This window comes from Tenrec ecaudatus, chromosome 15 (assembly GCF_050624435.1).
Source record: "Tenrec ecaudatus isolate mTenEca1 chromosome 15, mTenEca1.hap1, whole genome shotgun sequence".
In the NCBI taxonomy this organism is placed as follows: domain Eukaryota; kingdom Metazoa; phylum Chordata; class Mammalia; order Afrosoricida; family Tenrecidae; genus Tenrec; species Tenrec ecaudatus.
In genome coordinates, this window is record NC_134544.1 from 37,097,690 (window position 1) to 37,119,553 (window position 21,864).

The 21,864-nt window shown below is 35.2% G+C and overlaps 1 pseudogene; it reads right to left on the bottom strand.

The window, feature by feature from the left end:
- Positions 1 to 19,503: 19,503 nt before the first annotated feature.
- Positions 19,504 to 20,682, bottom strand: LOC142428114 (cysteine and histidine-rich domain-containing protein 1 pseudogene; annotated as a pseudogene).
- Positions 20,683 to 21,864: the final 1,182 nt, after the last annotated feature.

Here is a 21,864-nt window from a genome sequence, read left to right on the forward strand (position 1 = left end):
TTTAAAATCATGAAGAAACTTGTGATATATAATACATATAATATATGTAGCAAAAATTCATTTAAGACATCTTATCTATGTGAATGTTTACTAGTTTTTTTATTCCACTTCCACTAGATTATAAGGTTCATTAAAATTCCAGTGAAAATTGTGAATTTTATAGTTAAGCTGTATTAAATCAATCTACCAATTATGAAATGTAAAAAGCAAATTTTCTCAATCCATCAATGCTTATTATTAGACATTTAGATTTCCAAGAATCCCAGTTCTCTACTGTCCTGAGATTCAGTAATTCACATGCGTATCCCCCCCATTTAGCCACTCAATAAATATGTACTCAACTTCAGACACATTACAGTATTGGGTGGGAATACAGGGACTGCAAGACTACTTACAGAACATCTTATTCTAAAGAGCATAAAATTTGAACTCAATACATTATGTCAAAGAATAAAAACATATAAAGTTGTACTTACAGAAGCTCAGTAACTTTGCAGGTGAGGTAGGTAGAGGAGGGTGAATTTCAGGGCAGAAGCAGAGATGCATGCAAGGAGTCTATGGGGATCAATTACACTTGATGGAGGACAGGAAAGGGTAGGAGGAATGTAAACTAAAGCCCCTCAGTGGGATTTCATTGTCTCTCCTAGAAGTTCATTAGGTATTTATAGGAGCCAATAGGGGACATCTTATAATGCAGAGTTGAAGAGTTTGACTTAATTTGATAGGAAATTTTGTTCATCTCCATTCGGTAGGAAAACCATAAAATAATGTATTAAAAATAGAGAATGGAAAATATTCAGAAATCCCGGGTACTGATTTAGGGGAGCATTGAACTGCTAGCCACAATGTCAATAGTTCGAACCCACCACCTGCTCTGAGGAAGAAAGATGAGGCTTCTGGTATCAATAAAACTGACCAATCCCCTCTATTACTATACCATGGGCACTATCTTCACCCAAACTTTTGATGGGAGTTACAGAAAGATAGGCAGGGGAGTCATATTAAGATATTTCACTCCTGGGCAAAATCCATCCAGCGGTACTCAGAAGACAGACTGGATGGCCTACTGTCAAGTGATCGCAGCCTTGCAAACCTGGTGAAGCAGTTCGCCTCTGCACACATGGGGCTGCCTCGTGTGGAAGAGCACTTGACAGCCATGAGCACGAACTAAGATAGAAAGGTCAAACCATGTGGCGTGGCCACAACAGAAGGTCTTGAGAATCTGCTTTCATAAAAACAATAGCCATGAAAATCCCGTAGGGCTTTCCTATTCTGTAACACACAGAGTCACCATGAAAAAGGATTGGCTTTATTATAATGACTGTGCTCTGGGGTTTTAGGACCAGCAGTTACTTTCTGAACAAACAAATCCTTGTTCGTTGAGTTGATTGCAATGCATAGCACCCAAATAGAATGGAGTAGAAGTGCTCATTAGGGTTTCTGAGACTATAAATCATTATGGAAGCAGCTAGCTTCATCTTTGTCCAGTGAGGCAGCTGGTGATTGGGAACTGCTAATACAGTAAGTAAGAACCTACTTCTTACCTATTCTTAAGCACTATTCTCAAGCAGCCTAATTCTTAAGCAATAGATATGTTTAAAAACAGGGTAGGCATAGACTGAGACGAGCATAAGACAGGATTGACAAATGTGATTTTTCTTCTCTAAATTACCATTACAAATCTAGATTCACAAATATAAATGTAGTTGTAATATTTCCAATATAATCAACATGGTTTAAGAATTGCATTGGGGTTAATAAAGGAAGAATAGTGGTTCTAACCCAAAATTTCTTAGTTGACTGGTTTAAACGGTAAAATTTAGAGGGTTATGGAGAGTCGTTTTTCTCCGGATGGTATCATTGAGAAAATACATTGATATAAGTTTATTACATGTGCTGTTTACAGTAGGGACCAGCATCAGTGCTGTGAACTATTTGCATGGTCCTGTGACTCAGCCACTGGGACATCTACAATGGGAATAAACTGAATTTAAGTCCTCTTTATGCAACTTTCCCAGTGAAGAAAGCCCTATATCACTACTGATCAATATGCTATGCAGAGCCTCTTCCTGAAACTGCTGGATAATTTTTCTGCAAGATAATTATAACATTTACTCATTTTTTGGTGTAATTACTGATGCTTACAGTAGCTCAACTTGAATATTTCAAAAATCATTTGAATATTAATTTAAGATACATTACTCTTGTTTCTTCTTTTTAATTTTAGCTGCTACAGTTGTTTACTTTCTCAAGTGATTCAAAAGAGAAGTCACTTCCATGATGCCTGCCCTGACCTTCAGCATCCAATGGCAAAGTTGTCGCTCCTTTCTGCTTATTCTGTAAGACTCAGTTCTCATTCCTTATGGAGGGCCATGCTGTTTTTCTTGTTGGGTGCAATTAGGTCAGCATCAACTCCTGGTGGTCAGATGGGCCACCAAGAAAGTACAACAGAGCCTAGCCCATTTTAAGACATGGTACGCTTGAGTCCATCATTGGGGCCCCCATGTGAATCCATCTTATTGAGGATCGTCCTCATTTTGATTTTCCTCTTTTTACTGAGTGTGATGTCCATTCCTACATACTGGTCTCACCTGGAAGCATGTACAAACTGTGTGAAATGGTGTGTGAGGCATTTCTTTTTAAGTTTCTCATTTGTTTCAGCTTCATATATGTTTGTGAATAATTCTTCTCGGTTTTAAGTAATTTGAGGAAGAGGCCCGTGAACTATGAATTCCTATTGCCATGAAGCAGAATATTAAAAAAGATGTCTGCATGCAACAAAATGTAACCACATTCTTTGTCCTTTGCCTTTGAGCACCAATAATAAGTTGGAGGGTTTCTTTCTATAAATCTCTGCTCAAATACCAGTGTCCTCAGGGAACCTGAGATCTCAAGAACTCTTCTCACAACAAAAGGAACTCGCTTTCAGTATCTTCCTAGAGCTCCTCTATTCTCTGCCATCATGTATTCTTCCTGAAAATGATCGATGAATAATTGCTTTTGGTCAGTATATTAAATAAGGGTCATTTTTGGGGCCAGGACTTATAGTGTTGTGGCCAGAATATGAGATAGAATTATTAGAAAGAGGCACTTCTATTTGGACAAATGTTGAGAATGAACTCGACTACCTGGCCCTCTACTCCACTGTCCAAAATACAAGCAGCTTCTCTGAGGGAACAGCCCCAAGGTCCTGGAGAAATGGAATTGAAGCTCATGGAAATTGTCTGCAATCTTATTGTAGACCACTCATCCTCTGGATGATCTTAGCTCATCATTTTTGAGACCATAACACAGAGCTTTGGGTCTGGGTTTGAAGTATTTTTGGCATAGTTTCACTTTTTATGGTACTTATGCTGAACAGAAAAGACTGAAGAATTGAAACTGATCTATAGTAAAGAATTTTTGTGACTTAGGCACTAGAAGGGAAAGTATGGATTACAGGTCACATTAAAATAGTTTTGATTCAGAAAAAAATCCATCAGACGGAAAGAGCAAGTTATGAATATGATGAAAAAAGAAGGGCTCAAAATTAAAGAATTTATTTTGCTGGGGTTAAGTGACCCGGACGGAAGGGAAGCACTGCACCATCATCACAACTGTTCCTCGTGCTGACAACATGGTTGCAGCCCTGGTGTCAATTGCCTCCTTGAGAAATTCCTCTTTTTTGCTGCCACTCTACTTTACAAAACATGATGTCCTCCTCCAGGGACTGGATTCTCCTGACACTTCCAAAGTATGCAAGAAGTCTCGCCATCCTTGCCTGTAAGGAACACTCTTGTCTTATTTCTTCCAAGACGGATCAATTTGTCCTTTTTGCATTCCATGATGCTTTCAATATTCTTCTGCAGCAGCACACTTCAAATGCATTGATTCTTCTTTAGTCTTTTTTATTCAATATCCAACATTCACATGTATCTGAGGTAGCTGACAGTACCATTGTTTGGGTCAGCTGCACCTTAGTTCTCAAAGAAACATCACTGCTTTTCAATACTCCAAAGAGGTCTTGTGCAGCAGATTTCCTTTTTCTGTCCATCTGTCGTATACAGTTTATAACAGGGTCTTTTTCATTTACTACAATGCTCAGGATATTCATTATACCACTACACACAACAACCAATTTATACCATGTCCAGTCCCTCAGACACATTCTGCTTTGATGGAGGAGAAAAGGGGAGAAGGACACAGTCTCACTGTAAATTGAACAAAGCAAAGGTGGTAATTAGTATACATTCTTTCTGCTTCATTCTTTAAAGTGATTTCTATTCCATCACAATTCAGTGTCCTATATTTTTCAACCAATGGTAGTGACTAAATGCTTCAGGAAGAATTTTTTGAATTGAAAAAGCTACATGCTATTATGGAGATGCTTTTAAAACTTTACAATATTGTTGAAGAGTTCTGAAAATTTCTAGAAATATCCCTGTGACAGCCAAGGTACTTTACCCACCACTGGGCAAATTCATGAAGATCTTGAATGAGTTGATATCCTCATTGTAAATTAAAAACGTATTTTGTAGCCAAAATAATTGTTCACCTTTGTCTGTGGTTCTCAGAGCAAAGGTCATTCCAAAGGTCATTTGCTACCATTTTATTCTTATTATTTCAACCACCAATGTGTTAAAGATAACACAATGTTGGAAAGATATATGAGTTCAATATACTTTATTATTTAAAAGTACATCATAGAAGACTGTATCAGCATTAAATGGCTCATATAATTCACTTGAATGAAATTGCAAGTCTTATTATTTCAGACATTATGATAAGCAAAGTAGATTAAACGTTTAAGCACTTGGTGACTAATTCAAGCTGGAATGACATTAAAATAGTGCTTTTGTCTGTTATAGCCAAACTTTTGAAGAAGGTGGGTTTGCAAAAAGGTGGGGATAAAGGTAATTGATTTATCTGAAATAATCTCAAAAGTACTATAAAGTTTCTGTCATTTCTCTGATGATACATAGAAGGAATCTAACACTAAATTAAGTTGCTTTGTATTATTCAAATAATTATGAGCCACTAATACCCCAATCTCATTTTTTCATAATAATTCTGGCACTTAATTGACTGATCTTAAATGTCACAATTTTCGCTAACATTTTAACACATACATATTACATCATTTACTTCTTCCTGTGGATTTTCAGTTTCATTCATTAATTCTATCTGATATTTAGTATGACAGAAACTTAGAATCTTTTTAAAACTCAACCCTTACTAAGGGATGAGTTTGATTTGAAGCCAAATAAATTGAAATTCACCCTGTTACCATGTCAAACTATATGCTACCTACAAGGTAACAAGAGAGGATGGTTTTGTCTTTTTTTCAAATTAAAGAAGAGCATATATTTTAGTTTCAGGACCATATAGATTGATGTTCTAAAAAGTTATTCGCACACTCAAAAATATTCACATAGTACTCTAAGTTTAAAAAACCTTTTCCCAATAAGTTATCATGCATTATTGATCACATATGATTACACTGGTCTATACATACTTGGGAGTCCTAAATGTTTCTATATGTATTTGGGAGTCTCAAATATTTAACCTGCTGATTAAAAAATGTCACCAATTATCTCCTATCAACCTAGGTTTTTGTGATGCAGAACGTATGCCATAAACTTCTGTTCATTTTATTTGCCCATAATAAATCAGGATATTTTAATGATGAGTTAGCTGGACTAAGAGATAGAGGAAGCATAAACTGGCTTGATTTAAAGCAGTTTGTGTTGTACTGAATATTAAGGTCAAGTTTTGCTTCTCATGGCTTCCTTTGATCTAAAGATACATTTGAATGATAATTCAATAACAATTGCTTAAACTTTCATTTTCCCCAAGTATCACTTCACCTTTATTAGGAATTGAATAGTAGGCTGTTGCAACTTGTTAGCTTACAAGGGGTCAGAAATAAGTTATTGTGTAGTACATGAGGACCCGTGACAAAGTAGGGGTTATGTTTTTGACTGCTAACCACAGAGCCAGCTATTAGAGCCCCCCAGCTGCTCTGCAAGAGAAAGAGAAGACTTTCTTCTCCCCTAAAGATTTAGAGCCTCAGAAACTCACCAAAGTTCCACTCCATCCTATTGTGTCCCTGTAAGTCGTAATCAACAGACTGGTAGTGAGTTTGGTACAATAAATAGAAATTCAAATGTTCTGAAACCCCAAAATGGGTCTGTCAGAGTTCTAACACCTTTAATAAAATTACATTGGGCCAGTCTTGTTACAAGATAGTGCAACTTCTGTACCTGAGCACAGAAACTCTTAAAAGAAAAATTTTAATAAAGAAGGGTTTTTTTTAATCATTATTGGGGGCTCATGCAACTCTTATCACAAACCATACATATATCCAGTCAGCCTCACTTTGGAAACATTTAACATGAATTATCCACTGACTTCTAAACATTAAACTATGTGCTGAAACATTTACTGCATATTTTGAAGAAGAAAAAATTATATCTTCAAAATATTTATGGACATTGCTATGGAATTTTACACTTTGATACTCTAAATTGCCCTCACACTTTCAATATATGTGCCATTTCATTTTCATTTTATTTATTTCACTCTTCGAAAGCTGTCTTGTGGCTTTGTAGTATTCCCCTTGTAGTCTATAGATCCCACAGCCTCTCCTATCGAAAAGAAAACCCTATCTAACTGATTCTACCTCAGAGTGATCCTGCAGGACAGAGAAGAACTGCCTCTTTGGGTTTCCTCCGTTTTAAATCTCTTAAAACCTACAGGGGGACTGGTGGGTTTGCACTATTCACTTTATGATTGAAAACTCCATGTGTAACAACAATATAAGGGGCCAAAGATGTATACAGCTGTCTTAAATCAAAACCAAATTCACTTCCATCGAGTCACTGCCAACTTCTAGCAACCCTAGCAGACACAGTAGAATCGTCACTGAGTCCGAAGAGTGTAACTCTTTACAGGAGTGGAAAGCTTTGTCTTTCTCCAAAGGACCACCTGGTGATTTCAAACTGCTGACCAAAGCATAACCGCAATGCTTCCAGGGCTGGATGTTCTTAATACCGAATTATTTTTTGGACATTTTGTCTTATCCTGTAATTTGTGGGTCTGAATTCCACTCCTACTTAAAACTAGGATGATAAATTCATACATTTGTATAACTTAATAGCGGAAAGCATAGTGGCACACTTTATCTAAGAAGCTAGAGCTGATGCCATCTACCCAACGCAGTTCTCTGAATCAAGCACCACAAACAACCCCAGGGACAAGCCTAAAAGCCAAGACACCAGGAAAAGAATTTTGTTGATGCTGGGCTGTGTTGTACATGTAAGTAATTATTCAATAAATTTTATTTTATTCATTAAGCAGTATAAGTTCCTAAGAGAGCAATAATAATACGTTATTAAATTTAGAGTGTGTTCCTGATGATCAGCCTCATAAATTTCTTGGATCAGGGACATTGTTAAATAGGATAGCACCAAAACAGTTGTTGACTTGACAAAAAAAGAGAAAATCTCAAATTTTCTGATTAACTTACACATCAAAATGAGAAGTTTGTCATTACCAGCAACTAAGATTTTTACTTATAAATGACTATGTGTATTGGTCACTCCTACTATTTAATTTTTCTTGGAATAATTTATATTTTTATATTACCATTTGGATAACAAAACCAGAGGCAAACTTAGTGAAATAGAATTTCTATTTAGAAATAGTCCTTCTACCCAACTTAAAGTCTTCATATGATACAATTGGGCTACCTTTTCCCCCTCTCTACAATTCTGCTGCCTATTTTAAAATATAGTCCTATTTCTGCATGCATTGTTTGATTACCCTCTATTTTTCCTTGCCTCCTTCACAAATAGGGTGCTATTGTGCTTTCTGTGAAACTTCTTTACATTAGTCATCCCATTGATGTAAGCGTGCTATTAGTCAATTCCACATTCAAGGTGAGTTCATAACACCGACTTACAGAAGAACATTACAGTATTTTCCATATCATTCTCAATCATATCCTCATTTTTTTGCTAACATTGTACATTGAAATACTCACAATGATGCATAGATCCTTTTCCTGAGAGGTTACAATGCAGGGTGAAATAAGAATACTTTCTGGTAATATATTACTTGTCACACAGTGATTTCAAAGCACTTTGTTAACACAGAAAGATTATTGCCATCAATTTAATGGGAACTGAAACACATAAGTTAAATTACTTTTTCAAAGTTGAATAGAAAGTAAGTTACTACATTATGAACATAACTCATGTTCTTGTCATTATAGTGTTTAATTCTATCTATTGGAACACACTTCCTTTCAGGCTGTCTTCTACATAACAATTTACTGTCCAAATGACAAAGCAGAAGCTTCTACTCGTGGCTCTGAAAATATGACTATATATGGGTAGTATTTAGATTTTGCTAGTCCATGGCTAGCTGACTTGGCTTCAATGGATCTTTTTGGTACATCTAGAGCTGCTCAACTTTTCAACTGGCCATTGCTTTGTATAAACAGATGGAATAAGAAATTTGAGGAACCGGTTAATAAAGAAAGAAGAAAAAAGCAAAGTACAAGTATTAATCCTATCTCTTGATGTAAACATGCAAATAATTTAACTAATTAAATATATGTATGTTCATTTTTACAGGTTTATAATCAATATACAATATATATCTTATATTCAATTTTCACCTAATATTAGTTATGGTCATTCCAATATTAGGGAACCATTTTCACTATTTATAATGAGTTTTTCATTTTTAAATGTTTGTGTGCATATATATGCACATTTTTTTCATGGATAAACTTTATATATATATATACATATAAAGTCCTTGTTGAAAATAGTGGTTAAGGGCTTGATTGTTAACTGGCAGCTCAAATCAACCAATTGCTTGATTTATCATCTTAGGTATCAACTTACTCTACTATGCATTAAATATATGTGCATTCATTTTAATATTAGATTTATAATCTATAAAATTATGTATCTTATATTTATCTTCACTTAATATTATTTATGATCTTTCACTTTGTGAGAGAAAGATGTGACAATATTCTTCTCTAATGATTATAGCCTTGAAAACTCTAGAGGACAATTCTCTGCCCTAAAGGGTTGATTGGGGTCAGCAACTCTCTGACAGCTGGGTTTTTGGGAAGCAGCAATACAGAGAGGAGACATATCTATGCTGTTGTTTGGTGTCCTCTAGCCAGTTCCAGCTCTTACCAACCCTATTTACAACAGAACAAAACACTGCTTGGTCCTGTCCCATCTTTACAATTGTTAATGCTCAAGCCCAAGGTATCAGTCACTGTGTTAGTCCATCTCATCAAGGGACTTCCTGATTATGCTACTCTACTTTACCAAGCACTATGCCCTTGTACATGGATCCTTTCTCTTGATAACATCTCTAAATTTAAAAAGATGATGTCTCACCATCATTCACTCTAAGGAGTATTCTGGTTGTCTTTCTTCTAAGACATATTTGTTTCTTCTTTTGGCAGTTCATGGTACTTTTAATATTCTTTGCCAGAACTGTAATTCAAATGCATCAATTTTTCTTCAGCACATAGATTATATACATTTTATGATACATATGAAGAATTCTATTATGAAATTGGACATTTTGTGGTTTGGCAATATTGATTATAACACAGTTTAAAATATTTACTTATGTATTGGTCAAATTATAAATATATTGCTTTAGAAATTATCCTATGTTTTCATACTTTCACTGTAAATCATGTGAATAAGGTTTACAAATCACTAATGTTATATTCAATAATTCATATGCATTTTCTTTCAATTCATCTATCATTTGAAACTCTCTCAATGTGCCATAACTTGTTCAGCTTTCTACTGTACTTCTTGTTTCTGTTCCTCTTGTTTTTCTAATTCTATGAAACTTCTCATTGGTAAACATTGCTTCCTGACCTTAAATGATTGATTACCACAGCAGTTAATTCACTTCTTGAAGGACGATACAGGATACTACGGGTCCCACATTCCTCTTTCCCTGCAGGAGCCTGGTCTAGCTTATGATTTTTGAGTTTTACTTTAACTTTTTCTCCCACTCTAACCTGAACATGTTATAGTGATCCCTTTCAGGGCAGTTGACTGAAGTTTCTGTGCCCCATTCAGTTATGGTCTCACATTGTAAAAACTGATAGTTACATGTTTGATTAGCCATTGGACTAAGAGTTTCCATATGTCTTTTTGTTCATCGTTATTCTTTCCACTGGACAGGAAGAGACCACTGTTGTTCTTTTGATAGATACTTATGAACTGTTAAGACTTCAGTCATTACTCCCTCAAGTAGAATATAGAACATTATGGACTATTTAATGCCAACAGACTTTGGTGTCTCTTGAGCCTCTACTCAAGTACCCTCTCAATGTAAGAATACTTTCTTTTATTAAGTTGACATTCTATGTTGCTCATCCTCCCAACACAACCACTGAAGACAAAGCGGGTGAATAAGCAAATGTGGTGAAGAAAGCTGATGGTGCATGGCTATCAAAAGATATAGTGTCTGGGTCTTAACAGCTTGAAGATAAACAAGCAGTCATCTAGCTCAGAAGCAACAAAGCCCACATGGGAGAAGCACACCAGCCTGTGCGATCATGAGTGTCGAATGGATCAGATATAAGGCAACATCAGAACAAAAATATCTTACCATAGTGAATGAAGGGGGACGTTCAGATTGGAGACCCACAGCCCATTTGTCAGCCACTGGATATCCCCTTGCAGAGGGGTCTAAGGGAGGAGATGAGACAGTCAGCGGCGATGTAGTACCAATGAAGAATACAGGTTTCCTCTAGTTCCTAAGTGCTTCCTCACCCACCCACCCCACTATCAAGATATGAATTCTACCTTGCAAGACTGGATAGAGCAGAGGATGTACACTGGTGCATATGGGAGCTGGAGGCACAGGGAATCCAGGGTGGGTGATAACCTTCAGGACCAGGGATGTGAGTGGAGATACTGGGAGGGTAGAGGGAGAGTGGGTTGGAAAGAGAGAACCTATTACAAGGGGGACGGACAACAGCAAAGGAGGCGAAGGGAGATGTTGGACAGGGCAAGATGTGAAAAAATAATAATTTATAAATTATCAAGGGCTCATGAGGGAGGGGGCGTGGGGAGGGAGTGGAAAATAGGGGACCTGATGCGAAGGGCTTAGGTGGAGAGCAAATGCTTTGAAAATTATGAGGGCAATTAATGTACAGATGTGCTTTACACAATTGATGTATGTATGGATTGTGATAAGAGTTGTATGAGCCCCAATAAAATGATTAATACCAAAAAAAGAATGTAAAAGCAAGGATAGAGGAAAAGAAAAGTGAAGACTCTACCTCAGGAAAAATGTACAAGCAAAACTGGAAGGGGGAATTTTTTAAAAGGTGGGAAAAACCTAGCAGAATAGGGAAAAGATCTAGAAGGAAGTGAAACAAAATGCAAGAAGTAAATAGAAAAACAGAGAAAGAAACAATTTAGACAAAAGAACAAGGCAACGAAAAAGGTGTAAGGATAAGAGAAGACTAGAGTTAGCAGCAGACACCGAGAAGAAAGCTGTGGAATGCTGATGTCCATGCAGTCAGGGAGCTCACTGGGTTAGGAGACAGTGGAAAGAGGTTGCAAAGCCAGTGTTAGATGGATTCAGCTGGCCTAGTTGTTATCTATGGTCAGGATCTGATTTGAAAATAATTTGTGCACACATACATGAGGTCTAAGACCAAGGTGCTTGCTACCAGAGCCAGCAGTGGAGCAGGAACTCCTTCTGGCCCTGAGGGTGACTGGGTCAAGGTAGATGGTTATAAAAGGAGTTCTTACCCACCCACCGTGGCCTGGGACAAGCAGTTTGCCTCCCACTGTGCTTTCCACTGTCCTAATGAGGCAGCATCCATGTACTATTAGGTAGGGGAATGGTTGACTATAAACCATCCATAGGACATCACTGGGTCCTCAAAGAAAACTAGAGGGTTTGTGAGTGGCATGGCAGGGGATGTTGATAGGCCTCTGGTGGTCAGTAACTCCTTTAGTCTCCAGGAGGATGTGGGCAACAAAGGAGGATCCGATTTTTCTTGAAGTTAGTCACCGTAGTGGCTAGTCCTGGGCACTCCAGGCTGATTATGACTAAGGCAGGCAACAATTCAACCATCTGTTTCCTTTCTGGCTGCTCCAATTTTCTTCCTCTCAGTCAGTATTCAGTCTACCTCTCCATCCTTTCCTCTAAAACGCCAGGTTCCAGGATTATCATCTACATGTATTCTCTCAAGGCTGTGTAGTATTTCTGTCTTGTCAACATTTTGGATGAAATTCCCTGTTGTTGTTTTTTGTTTGTTTTATTAGAAAGCCCCCTGTGTTCAAAAATAGAAATACTGTTTGCACCATCCTTAGCCACTAGGTTGTTAGCCAGCATGTTGGTGGTTTGATCTCAGTAAGAGTTCCATGTCAGAAAAGACCTGGCTCTTGATTGTGAAAATTGCAGTCTGGAAAACTTTAGGAGTCAGTTGTACTCTGCGCAAATTGTCTGGTATATATCAGAATTGATTCAAAACATGTGACAAGAATAGTAAACTTTAAAAATTTTTGAAATAGTTGAATTTTCATTTTCCCACAAAGTCAACTTTTCATGTATGAAATATAAGACTTTATTCTAATTGAAATGTATTTTAATATATTATATGATAGAGTGATACATTAATCTACAACTCTAGTATTAGAAAGCAGACTGTAATAATTTTTAAATAATAGTTGATTCCATATGCAAACAGCATTGATACAAATGATTTATGCAAAACATCAAATTAAAAGTTACATTTTTCTTAAAGATGTTTTTTAATTATTTTAATTTTTCAAAATGCTATTGAAGTATATAGAGAGGTTAGAAAAAGTTCAAGTGAAAACGTTTCATTACTTTAAATTGCATTTTTCACAAACTTTTTGAAGCCTCCCTAATATAAATGCCCATGTACTGTATAATTATTTAGCTCAGTTTTATAACTTCTGAAATGTAGTGATTTTAGTATCATTAATTTCTACAACTGCCTCACCCACCCACCCTCATCTGCAAAAGGGTTACTTAAGAAAAAGATAATGCCCTTCTAAAAAGTTGGCATTTTATTATTTGTTTTTGGATTGAACTTGAGTTTTCATTTATTAAAATAAGAATGGTGTACATTGCTCTCATCATTTTAATATTTTGTTATTATTTTCTTTGTATTTGACCCACCATAACATTTTAATTAAGTATTTTTCTAAGTATATTCTCTGACCAGCCTACAATGTTGTTATTCACTATTAGGCATACTTTGCATTAAAATGTGCATAAATTTAAATGGAAATTGTTATAATAAATAAACTTATAGTTAGAGAACTACCTAATTTTAAAGGACATTGATTAAACTTAGCACTAAAATCTTAGCACTAAAGAACATGGTATTACTAAGAGCTTAAATGTGTGGGACACAGCTAAAGATATTCACAGCTTTAAAAAAATTTCCTAGTAAGTAAGAATAAAAGAAAATGAACAGTCCAGTGTATATACAATAGGAAAATCGGCATCAGGAGAAACTCAGTAAAACATGCACACACACGCATACACACAAATAAATATGAAATATGAAAGAAAACCACAAAGGGCAAAAATTAATCAATAAGACACAAAATATTCAAATTATCAAATACCAAACCGGTTCTTAGTAAAGTTTTTCCAATACAATAATTACTTTGCCAAATCTACCTAAGGAGAGAAAAAGTTAATGCAGAGGAATAAAAATCACAATAAAATGGGAAAATATTTAATATATTTATCAAACTAAAACAGCACATTGGAGAAATGCCATGCTAATATGTTTGAACAAATAAACTATATCTAATAAGTTGCATAATGTCAGTATTGGCAAGAGGAACAAGGAAAAGGAAGACTATCAAAATCCAGGAAAAATTAATGATATAATCAAAATTTTCCCATGACAAAAGTCTTGTCCCCTGATGATTGTAGGGGTAAATCCTATCAATTTAAGAAATAATTAATTTTTCACTTATACATATTATTAAAGAAGTAGAATGCTGCTTAACTCTTTGTATGATGCTAGTTTCAAATTGCAAATTAAGGAGTGATTAGAATGAGAAGATGTAAACCTGTTTTATTTAAAGCTATATATTAAAAAAATCTTACATACTATATTTCCTAAACTAATCCAACTTATGTTAAATACATATAAATTAAAACTTATTCAGCTGGCCATAAATGAGAGATATATCCTGGTTATCAGAAAGCAGATACTGTAAAGATTATTATAGTATATTAAGATGATAAATCTGAGTTGAATGGTTAAAATCTTTTTATTTTATCTTCCTTTGGATACACTTTTTACTTGATCGGTTTCTTAGTATTACCATTTTGTTTGTTTGCTTCCAGACCAGAGCTTAATTCTGCTGTATTTTGTTATTGCTGGTATTGTCCTTGACTCTCTGTTATGCATCTTTCTGTGATATTCAGTATATGAAACCCAGGTTGGGTGAAACTATAGAGTCAATAACTTGAATAAGAGTTTCTGAGTGACATGGCAGGGGAGGGAGGGGTTAATGGGGAGCCAATATGAAGGAGTACTAGAAGGAGGAAAATATTGTCAAAGTGACTGGAGTAGCAATTGTACAGCACTGCTTGATATGAGTGAACTATTGAATGCTATGATGTTTGGAATGTGTCCTAAAAATGATTTGGAAAACTAAGAATATCATAAATCTATCCATCCATATGTCCATCCATCCACTCATGTGGCAATTGTATCTCTTTCTTTATATAAAAGTATTAGGTCTCAAGCATATATGGTTTGGGTTCCTATCTATGTCTCAAGATTCCCTGGATGGTGTAAATGGTTGATGTCTCAAATACTAACCCGAAGGTTGGCCGTTTGAACACAACAAAAGACAACTTGAAAGACAGGTCCAACAATCTATTTTTCAAAACTTTCTGTGAATTAGAATTGACTTAAAGGCAACTCAAAACAGTATTTATTCATCTTCCAGGCCTGTCTTTCAATTTGCCAAACTGTAGGGCTTCCCATGTTACAATATTGGATGCTTTGCCACCAGTATTTCAGAATTAGCTGTGATTGGTTTGAGCTGAGTGCCCAGATTATCACATACTGGAAAAATAGATAAAAAGACCTCAGTATCTATTTCTAAAACTAGCCAGTACACCCCATAGGCTGGAAGACGTTAACAAGCCCCAGTGAGTGCAGTTGCGGACTAATGCGTACTGATGATCGTGAAGATGGTATGGAACCAAACAGCAAAAAAAAAAAAAAAAAAGGAATTGAAGCCAACTCCATGGCAACCAACAGAAGTCTATATATGTGAAAATATAGTTATACATGAACCTACTTATCAATCAATATCTATAATTGGATAAATGTAAAGATCCTTTAAATTTAAGAAATAAAGAACTCTAGCATAATTACTAAATCATGTTCACCGTGAACCTATATAGGATCCCTGGTGGCATAATGGTCATGGATTGGACTGTTAGCTGCAAGGTGTGCAGGTTGAAACCAGCAACTGCTTCAAGGGGACAAAATGAGTTTTCTACTCCAATGAAGAGTTTAAAGTGCCAGAGACTCCCCAGAACAATCTGACCGTGCCCTGTAGGATTGTTATGCCTTGGAATTGACTCTATGATGGTGAATTTGGCTTCCTTGTAAAGGTAAATATAAAAGTTCCTCTTTTCTGGTGATATTGCCTGCATATACCCCTAAGAAATCAGCAGAGTTGGGTGAAGAGGAAGATAGTATTGTACAAGAAGGAGAAGAGAAATCAGAGGGGGCGAAGTGCAAGCTACTGGGAGGTTTGATAAGCAGTTTAAGTTGTTGAATACAAAAGTGATTATCAGACATATAAACCCCCATCTAATTCACAGTATTGTTGTTCTTTAATAAATAAAGCAACTAGGAGAGTGGCACAGAACATTTTCTGCCTCAAAAACTTCCTTCAAAGAATCTTTAACACTGATACACTGATTTGGACTTTGGGTTTCCAGAATTGTAAGGGTAATTTTTGTCCTTAAAGCCCCCCAAAATTAATAAAATAAATGAGCATAAACAAGGTAATTTTACAAAATCATCTTGCAGAAGTTTGTGAGACATTTATGTACACGGAATCACCAACTAGATAATGTAATAGAAAATAAACTTGCTGAAAAGTAAGTTAAAAATAGCACATAGACCATTATGAAGAACTTATTAAAAGTATATAAAAAGATGTAAAACATATGAATAAGTGAAGATATCTAGCAAATTCATAGATTGCATAACTTAAGATCATAAAGATATTCTTTCACAAATTTAATTATTTCTCAAGAGCAATTACAGTTAAATGTTTACAGGATTTGAGAAAATTATACTGAACTTTATACCAAGGAATACAAGTCATGAATAAATAAGTCCATTTTGTTATAGAGGATAAAAAATGTGTGCTCGATGCTTTCATACTATTCCCATAGTTTGCAAAGCCTTAGTTATGAAAGTAACAAAGAAATTGAAAGCAAGGGAAGACCTTTGTGTCTGGACATATGTATGCATTTTTGGACTTAAATTGATTCAGTTGATACATTTGGAATTGCTTATGAGAAAGTCAAACTCCCCCACCCCCAAACCAAGAAAGCACTATATGTTGTACATAAAGTCACCGTGGGTCAGAACTGACACAATCAACAACATAGAAAATATATAAAATGCTGCTAAATCAGTAGCTATAATGATATTTATAGCAGTGAACATCTCTATAGAAAAGTATTCCAAATCAAGACTATAAAGTTCAATCTTAGGGAAATACAATAGGACACTTTTAGTTTTAAATTTCCATGTTAAAAAAGAACCACAAACAAACCATCTAAACTTGCATGTTAGGGGGCTAGAAAATTAATAAATATAAAACAGAGAAAACAAATGAAACAAACAATAAGAGTAGAAGCATAAGGAAGCAGAAAGCAAAAATAAGGAAAAAATCAATGAAATCAAAAGGTGACTACTTTTTAAAAGTATGCACAGTTATTAGGATTTAATTCCAAAAGCTCCAAATTCACTGATATCGAGTTGATTCCAATTCACAGTAACCATGACTTAAAACACACATGCGCGCACGCACACACACACGGAAAGGAAGGAGGGGAAATAGAGATCACCTTAAGAAAAAATGCAACTTTGTGCCATTAAAGTTACAGTATAGATGGCCCCAGTAGCCTAATGGATAAGGCATTGGCCTCCTAAAGTTACAGTATAGCTGAAATGGAAAAGTTCCTAGAAAATGACAATCATGAAAACCTACAGGAGAAGTAGAAAGGATGCATACATCTACAAAAAGTAATGACATTGACTAGTAACAGTAAGTCTAATCACATAGAAAAGGCACCTTATATTATCCACTGGCAAATTTTGCCATGAATTCAGGTATGAATTTAGGTAATCAGGAAATGATCTCCTTCAAAAAATCAGTGAACTTACAAATAGAAAAATCAGAGAGTAAATCAATTAAAATATTTTTAAAAGATCAACAAGTGAACTAAAATCAGTGGATAGAAGGGTATAGAATGCCTACTGGGGCTGAAGCAAGGGCAATGTAGCAGCGAGGAATGACTAAATCCGAATGAAGGCCGAACATGATGTTGGGACAAGAGAAAAGTGAAATGAAATAGAGGAAAGAACCAGAAGGCAAAGGACATTTACAGAGATATAATACAGGCATGTACGCAAATATATATATACATAATGAGAGGGGAATAGAACCCAAGTGGAAGGCAAATTTTGAGAATGATGAGGGGAGCGAATGTATAAGGGTGCTTTACTCAATTGATGTATGTATGTATTGTGATAAGCATTGTATGAGTCCCAATAAAATAATTTATTTAAAAAAAGAAAAAGAAAATTCTGTTGTTGTTACTAGAGAAAAACAAAGGGAAAAAACAACAATAAATCTTCATGAAGACTGACAAAAAAGGATACATGTTACCAATATCAGAAATGAAACAGAAAATTCCATTAAAGTCATATATATTTAAAGTACCTATGAGAATTCTAAAAATAATTCCATGCAAGTATATTTTAAAGTTTAGATAGAATTTACTAAATTTATTAAAAACTAAATACTATCAAAATGTATTAAAGATTAAATAGCCGTAATAACCCTTTAATTATTCAGAAATTCAATTTATAGTTAAAGTGTCTTGACCCCAAATATATCTTGGTCCAAGTGATTTCACTAGTGAAAGTAATCAAACATTTAAGGAATGAATGATATACAGTCTTATTCAGTGAGATTTTTTCCTCTTCAGTGTCAATGATTACAAACAACAGTAATCAGAGTAAGTAAATTGTAATAAATACATGTATATAATGCAATACTTCAAGAAAATAAAAAAGGAATAAAAAATTATACACACAATAACTTGTATGAACTTAAAACTAATATTACATTTCAGATTGTTAATGATTCTTTCTCTAATTTGGATACCACATTCTTCTTATAGACAGATTTTATAACCCAGCTTTCCATATTTTTTGCTCAGAAAACATTAAATAAGTATAGTGAAAGGATAGAACCCTGACACACACCTTTATAGATTTTACATACTGGAATACTCCCTTGTTCTCTTTGAAAGACTTCCTCTTGTTCTAGATAAAACTCCACATGAGTGTTCTGGAATTCCCATTTTTTGGTAGTGTTATCCATGATTTGTTAAGATCGACACAGTTAAATGTCTTCTCATAGTCAATTAAACACTAGTAAATATGTAGATGACATATTTTTGCTTGTTGAAAGAGAGGAGAAATTGAAGCGCTTTTGATATGGATTATAACTTAGTGTAAAGAGAAGAAAAATCCTCAGAAATGGACCAATAGGTAACATTATGATAAAAAGAGAAAATATTAGGGCAAAGAATGTACATATGTGCTTTATACAATTGATGTATGTATATGTATGGATTGTGATGAGTTGTATGAGTCCCTAATAAAATATTAAAAAAAAGAGAAAATATTAAAATTGTCAGATTACATCTTCCTAGAGTCCACCATCAATGCTCCTGGAAGCAATAGTCAAGAATTCTGCTCCACAAAAACACTTTAAAGTGCTAAAAAGCAAGGATGGTACTTTAAGGATTAAGGTATGTCTGACCCAAGCCATGAGATTTTCAATCACCTCGGATGCATGAGAAGGGTGGACATGAACTAGACTCCAATGATAACAAAAAGATTACAGCACCAAGCCACCACTTCAGCACGTGTTATTTGAAAAGTCTGAAATAAATAATAGTGTTTTTTTGCTGTTTTGTTTCCCCCACCTGACCTCCATTCCATCTCTTTTATCTTCTTGTTTTTCTGACTTCGAGGCTGCACATAGTTCAAGGCTTTCCCATTACACAAATTCATGCTTTCTCATGATGATCTCAGTTTTTGTTGCAGTCTTAGTTTTATAGTTTTGTTTCACATCAGTCATGCTCTATAATTTCACACTTGATGGGATTCTATCTCTCCTATCTATCCTTTTCTATCTCTTCTATCTCTCCTTCCAATACACTGAGCACATTTAACAATGTACTATTTGCTTCTTCTCGACTACATTCTGGAAATAAACTTTAAGCATATATTGAAATGGTGACGTCATGCCATGTCTGTTGCCAGTCATGCCTAATTAGGCCAATCCCTTTCTGCCATTACAACTAATAAAATCCCCTGGGCCAGACAGCTTCACAGGAGAATTCTACCGAGTAGTCAGAGAATAACCGACACCAATCCTACAGAAATTCATCCAGAGCACAGAAAATGATTAAAAAAATAAATAAAAAAAAACAACTCCTGAACTCTTTCTATGGTGCTAGTATAACACTGATACTTAAAGAAGGCAAGGATACCATAAGATTTGAAAACTACATACCGATATCTCTAATGAACATTGATGCAAATATCCTGAACCAAGGACTAGACCCCTAGAATACAAAAGTATATAAAATGAATAATTCACCAGGACCAATATTAATTATAATGTCCTGTTGTCTGAAAGATCTCCATTGTATTATTTCTATATGGAAAATTGGTATTCTAGTATGATCCATTCAGAATTCTTCCAAACTTTCTAGACAACAATATATCTTTGAACCACCTTCAATTTTTACATGAGGTCCCAATTTTAATTGCATCACTTTCTTCTTCCTTCTTATAATCTTCCTTTCCCAATGACACTCTAAGTGTAGCAAGTTCTTGATATGTTTAATTCCAAATTGTCATTAGCTCCTCTGGGCTTGGCCTTTTAATGGGCTCAACTGGTTGAGGGGTTTGAAGTATGCAGATGTGAAATTTGGGCATCAGTTCAGATAGTTCTATCATCTCAGTAGTCTTGACTTTAGGTTTTTTCTGGATTAGGTGGTTTCTCATTAATAGTCCTACTTTTTTGTATGGCTCATAATGGTTAAGAAATTGGAAAATTCAGTCATTCTCCTTTTACAGCAAGACCACCCCTTTAGCGCCTTGTGATAGGCTGCATCACCTGGGTGGTGTATACCCAAATTGGTGGAATTGTTCTCTCTATGGAAACGTTACCTGCAGCTCCGTATTGTAGCCTTTCCAGGCCATGTCTTTCTTCACTGCACATGGTAAAGTCAGAATGCTGACAACGGAAGCTGGGTCCATGTAAAAATTGTGCTGTCACCAGTCATGGTCTACTCTTCTGCCGGTTTCTGGAGATGGTTGTTGTGCTTCAAATCCAAGCTGTCTCAAGTTTTCCATTATGCCCTTTTACTTCATCATGTCTTCCTAGTGCTTTAGCACTGAACATTTTCTGAGTCTCTCGCTCTCACTCATAGCCATCAAGTCAATGCTGATTCATAATGAATTCTTTATGGGTTTCTGAGATTGTAACTGTTATGGGAGAAGAAAGTTCAGTGTCTCTTGTAAGGTAGATTCAAGATGCCAACCACACATATCTCAGCCCAATGTTTAACCATTATATTACCAGGGCTCCTTTCTGGGTCTATAGTTACATCCAAGCCAGTCTATTCATTTTGTCCTGGAATTTTAATACTATGGTTTATTTCTTCATGTATGATGCTTTGATTCTATTCCACATTTTTTCTGTATTTATCTCATTTAGGGTTCAGGGCTTCAAACTTGTTCTTGAGGAATTCTATTTTCAATGTCATATTTTAAATTTTCTTCAACTTTAACATGAACTTGCCTATGAGTAACTGACAGTCTGTTCTGCAATCAACCTTGACTTTCTTCTGACTGGCATTATTGAACTTCTCCATGGTCTCTTTCTTTAAGTGTTATCAATTTGAGTTCTGTTTTTTTTTTATGTGGCAGTTTCTCACACATAATTCCCATTTATATTGTTTCAAAAATTATTTGTAGTAGAGAAATCATTGGTCATACAAACTAATATCTTATAATCTATTCTCTTTCTAGCTTCTTTTCTATCACAAATCCATATTTCTACCAATCTTTATTTACAACTAATAATTATCAGTGTACCTTGATCACTTGTTTGCATGATTTTAGATCACAGATACTGGTAAATGAACCTTTCATGTTTTTATATTAAATATCTGTGATCATCATCTGAATTTGAATAAGTGAGTTCCTTGGTTTCCCTTGTAGGTATATGGATTTTACCTAGCTCCCAGTGCTGTGCTGCCAGAGAGATCCTAAAATGTCCTTTTTGACTATGAATGTGACAGTATTTCTCTTCAGTTTGTCATTTTGAGCATAGCTGATCATATGATGGTCTGATCTAAAATCGCTAATCTCAGATCAGGTCAGCCATTAATGCCTAGGATCATGATTTTAATGCATTCCATTTTATTATGGACAATTTTCTTAGATTCATATAGTCCCCATTC